We start from the raw sequence: 5,278 nt of genomic DNA on the forward strand, positions 1-5,278 counted from the left end.
CCAAAAAACCCACCTGATGCATGAGAGCTGGCTCCCAGAGGCAACTAAGATTTCTTGACATGGCTGGGCTTTACAGCATATGTGGATACCCAATTCTGAACTGATTGCAAAGTCTCTTTATAAACCTTTGAAAGTTGTAGGGAAAAGGCTCCCCTAGAAGGGACCCTGGAGTGTCAAGGAGCCTTTAATGAAATTAAGGGTGAGTGGAATTGCCCGATTTAAACAGCCTGTTAATGTGTTTCTCCATGAATGACAGGGTCTGAGTGCTCACGCAGACTTTGGGGGGCTTGCAAAAAGGCCATTAGCTTACCTTTCACAACAATCAGATAAGACAGTGAAAGGAAAGCCAGTCTGCTTCCAAACAGCAGCCACATCTCTGAGCTCTTGCAGGAAGCTGAAAAGTTGTCCTTGGGACCAGCCACCATGGTACATATCCTACACTGTGTGCTACCTGTGCTGGTTAACTACAGGAAGGGTGGGAATAGCAGGCCACACTTCTGGATAACCCAAACATCAGACTTCAAGCAATCTCTGCACTTAACCCTCTTACCGTCTTCCTAACAACTGAAGGTGTTCAACTGCCTCAAAGCATCATGCACCATGCAAAACTCTGAGCAGACTATTTGATGTTAACCCCAGCAGACATGCTCAAAGCAGTGGTGTTGCCCCAGACAACTCAGCATAAAACACAAATCTGTTGGACCTAACCAGAGCTTTTTTTCTAGGCTGTTTTGTATGCACACAAGGCCGTGTACAAAGAGAGGGGCCCTTCAGCACAAGATAAACATGACCTCCAAAATCTCACAACAAATGAAGGCCTTCCAGGATTCAATTTTGGTAGCTGTCATGTATTGCCCAGGTCACCAGAAAATGATGTTCCAGAAGCTGAGAGAAAGTGATACACTAACCAATTGTCACACTCCAGTCCTTGCACACCATGGCCTTAAACCCTACCCTTGGACTAGAAATGTTCATACCTGAATACTCTCAAAAGAGCAGCTGGCTAGGACTTCAAAAAAAATACCAGGTGAGACTTCAGGTTGGCTTGACCTTGATGCTGCATGTGTTTGCAAGGCATCTCAGTTAAAACATGACTAAAAGCCTACGGAGTAAGTGGAAAAGGAAAATGCATGCTGAAAGAGAAAAAATAATGCCCCAAAGGAGCTCAGCAGACTTTAAAACATTCTCAAAGTAGACGGTGATGTTTTCATGAAAGGTATTCAAGAGATAGCAACTGTTGTGGTACTAAAGCATTGCCCAGAGAATATGTAATGTGAAGTGAACAATGACAAAGATGATTTGCAAATGGAGACCGACGTTAAGAGAATCAAGAACAATCTTCTGGACCAGTATGGACAGTACCCAGTGTGCATGAACCCGTGGCAAAGAAAAACAAGTGAAGGCAAGTGAGAAAAAAAGGAAGGGAAAAAACAAAGCAAATTTAGCCTGGTAGAATTTGAAGCACTTGGAAGAGGGCTCCATGAGGCAATGGTTTAATTAAAGTGTACACATTGACATCAACTTCTACAACTATTTATTTCTGTATCCTAACTTGACTTTTTTCTTTGATTTGAATGCATTGTAACTCAAATTTGCTTTGAGAACTTGAATAAAATATTTTCTTTGGTGGAAAACCCCCCCAAAGCCAGGTGAATTGAAAACTGCCCACACCCTGATGGCCCCAGTCAGCTGGGGAAACAGAGAAGATGAACCACTGCCTAAAGAAAACCCTGGAAAAACTTTGCTAAGAGATTCAGCTAACTTAGAATTGCGTTTTTCCCTTTGCTTAACTTAAAATTAGAGTAGTCTATAGCTGCAGGCTTAATTGAGTCTCTATGAAATGGCATATAAGAGACCATTCCTTAAGGGAGCTGGGATAGGAGAGAGCTTCAAACCAATGTTAACCACTGAGTTAGACCAAAGGAAACAACTAAGGTCCTTCAGATTGAAAAAAATAAAACAAAAAAAAACTGTATTTAAGTGACATAGCCACAGAGGACTAGAGTGGAGAGTGAAATGTCCAGCTGATAAGAAGAGAGGGCATATGCACAAGGCACCCACACTTGCAGATAATACCCACTTGACCTGGCTTCAATGACTACATGATCAGAGCTCAACTAGAAGAAGAAAGAAGAGGAAAAAAAGAGTAACCTGATACAATTTGATGAACTTGACCTACACATTTGGCTGCAGTAGCTCAAAAGAGGAACAAATCTTTACAATGAGGATCATTCCCACCCCCTCCATACACAGAGTAGACAGGGATGGGCAACGTTGACATTGGCTACCCAAAATGAGGGGCTACAAAGGCAAGAAGTGACTGGCTTGCAAACTTTCAAGAGGGAACCTAGATCCAGAGGGCGTGAAGGAAGGTAGAATCTCCAGTGAGTAGTATTCAATCTGTCTGGACGGGGCTGATGAAATGAAATGTGGATAGGTCTCTTGTGATACAATAGTGAATAATTGTTATCAGGACTGATTGTGAAAGTTGGAAATGTAAAGGTAGAGGTTTTGTAACAAGGGGAGGGGAGTGATTAACTTTGCAGTTTAGGAGCAGAGGTCCCTGGGACCATCAAGGGAGAAGAGCAGAGAGCGGGACCTTACTCAGAGAAGCAGTGATGCAAGAGATGGAGGCAGAGATGATGACGTGGAGCGATGAAGCAGCTGGGGACTCTAGACACAGAGAGGTAGGGGGCTGTGTACTGTAGTGTATACCCTTTGGTTGGTTGATGATGCATGGAGTGGATTGTAACCATGGCAATGAAGCAATAGGATGAATGTAAAACTAATGTTCTCCCATGTAAAGTATCATATAATTCACAATAAAACATTAAACAAAACTGTATTTAATCAATATGCTTCTAGTGACTTGTCTTCCCCTACTATTACACAGTTTTGAGCCAGTAGATACAGTTCTCCTGAAAATCTGGAAAATTCAACACTCAGGAAACCAACTAAAGTGCAAATGGTAGGGACCATTTAAGGTCCTGCTGGAGTGAAACACTGGATCCATCATTCATGAATATGAAGAAATGCAGCCTCACCTTCACTACACCTGTTGTTAGGTGCTGCCCAGTCAATTGCAACTCATAGGGACCTTGTTTACGCGTGATAGAATGAAACAGTGCCCAATCCTGCACCATGCTCACAATCATCATTGAGCTTGAGCCCATTGCTGCTGCCACTATGCCAATCTACCTCGTTGGGGCTCTTCCGCTTTTTTTAGTGACCCTCCACTTAACCAAGCATGTTGTCCTTCTCCAGGGACTGGTCCCTCCTGATAGTATGTCTGTAAAATATTGTCAGATATATTGTTGTTGTTGTTAGGTGCTATTGAGTCGGGACTGACTCATAGTGACCCTATGCACAGCAGAATAAAACACTGCCCGATCTTGGGCCAACCTCACTATTGTTGCCATGCTTGAGTCCATCGATGCTGCCACTTGACCAATCCATCTCACTGGGGGTCTTCTTCTTTTTCTCTGACCCTCCACCTTACCAAACATGATATCCTTCTCCAGCAACTGATCCTTCCTGACAATATGTCCGAAGTATGAGAGACGAAGTTTGGCCATCTTGGCCTCCAAGGAACACTATGGCTACAGTTCTTCCAGAATGGATCTACTGGTTCTTTTGGCAGCCCATGACACTTTCAATATTCTCCTCCAATACCATAACTCAAAAGCATTCATTCTTCTACGGTCTTCCTTATTCACTGTCTAGCTTTTGCATGTATGTGAAGTTATTGAAAATATCATGGCTTGGGTCAGGTGCACCTTAGTCCTCAAGCTGACATCTTTGCTCTTCAACATTTTAAAAAGGTCTTGTGCAGCAGATTTGCCTAATGCAATATGTCATTTGATTTCTTGACTCTGCTTCCTTGAGTGTTGATAGTTGATCCAAGAAGAATGAAGCCCTTGACAACTTCAATCTTTCTACATTGATAAGAATGTTGTTTATTGGTCCAGTGGTGAAGATTTTTGTTTTCTTGACATTGAGATGTAATCCATACTGAAGGCTGTGCTCTGTGATCTTCAGTGCCAGAAAATTAGCCCCTCAGGTTAGAAGGCACTTTAAATATAACTGGGATAGAGCTAGCTCCTCAAAGCAGAGTTGACCACCATGACAGGAATAAAACTTTCAGAATCTTCATTTGCTGATAGGGCAAAACTCAAAATGAGAAAAAAAAACAACCGCTGTAAACACCCATTAATATTTGGAACATGGAATGTAAAAAGTATGAATTTTAAAAAAATTGAAAGTTGTAAAAAATGAAATGGAACACATAAATATCAATATCCTAGGCATTAATTAATTGAAATGAACTGGTATCAGTCAATTTGAATCTGACAATCACATGGTTTACTATGCTGGAAATGACAAATTGAAGAGGAATGTTATCACTGTCTGTCTTGAAGTACAATTCTGTCTGTGATAGGATAATATCCATATGCCTACAGTGATGGATATTATCCTATCACAGACAGAATTATTAAATTTATGCACCAACACTAAAATCAGTGATGATGAAATTGAAGAATTCTACTAACTTCTTCAGTCTGAAATTGAACAAATATGCAATCAAGATGTGTTGATAATTACTGTGAGTGTGAAAATTGGGGATAAAAGAAGGATCAGTAGCTGGAAAATACAGCCTTGGCGATAGAAATGATGCTGGAGATCACATGATAGAATTTTATAATACCAATGACTTCTTCATTAAAAATACCTTTTTTAAACTACATAAAAGTTTATTATACATGGACCTCATCAGATGGAATACATAGAAATTAAGTTGACTACATCTGTGGAAGGAGAAAGTGGAAAAGCTCCATATCATTGGCCAAAACAAGGCCAGAGGCAGACTGTGCAACAGACCATCAATTGCTCAAATGTGGTTCAAATCAACCTAGCCATCAAGTGCTTATCCTATAGCACCATACCTTTGGTTGTTATTGTTGTTAAGCACTTTAAGTAGGTTCCAACTTACAGTGACCCTGAGTAAGGTTTCCAAGGAGCAGCTGGTGGGTTAGAACATCTGACCTGTGGTTCCACAGTCCAGTGCTGATCCTACAGTGCCACAATTAAATGTTTGACAAAATATAGCAGGCTGATTTTTAAGGAGTTCTGGTATGGTGCTGTGGGTTAATGCACCAGACTGCAAAGCCATTTGAACTGCAAGGTCAGCAGTTCATGCTCACCAGCTGCTCCTTGAAAGCCCTATACAGGGTCGCTATGGGTTGGAACTGACTCAATGGCACTTAACAACAACAACAAC

General features: G+C 41.4%; 1 pseudogene; it reads left to right on the plus strand.

The window, feature by feature from the left end:
• Positions 1–1,090: 1,090 nt before the first annotated feature.
• LOC102839598 lies at positions 1,091–1,497 on the plus strand (annotated as a pseudogene).
• The last annotated feature ends 3,781 nt before the right edge of the window (positions 1,498–5,278 follow it).

Source organism: Chrysochloris asiatica, unplaced genomic scaffold (assembly GCF_000296735.1).
Source record: "Chrysochloris asiatica unplaced genomic scaffold, ChrAsi1.0 scaffold00125, whole genome shotgun sequence".
Lineage (NCBI taxonomy): Eukaryota > Metazoa > Chordata > Mammalia > Afrosoricida > Chrysochloridae > Chrysochloris > Chrysochloris asiatica.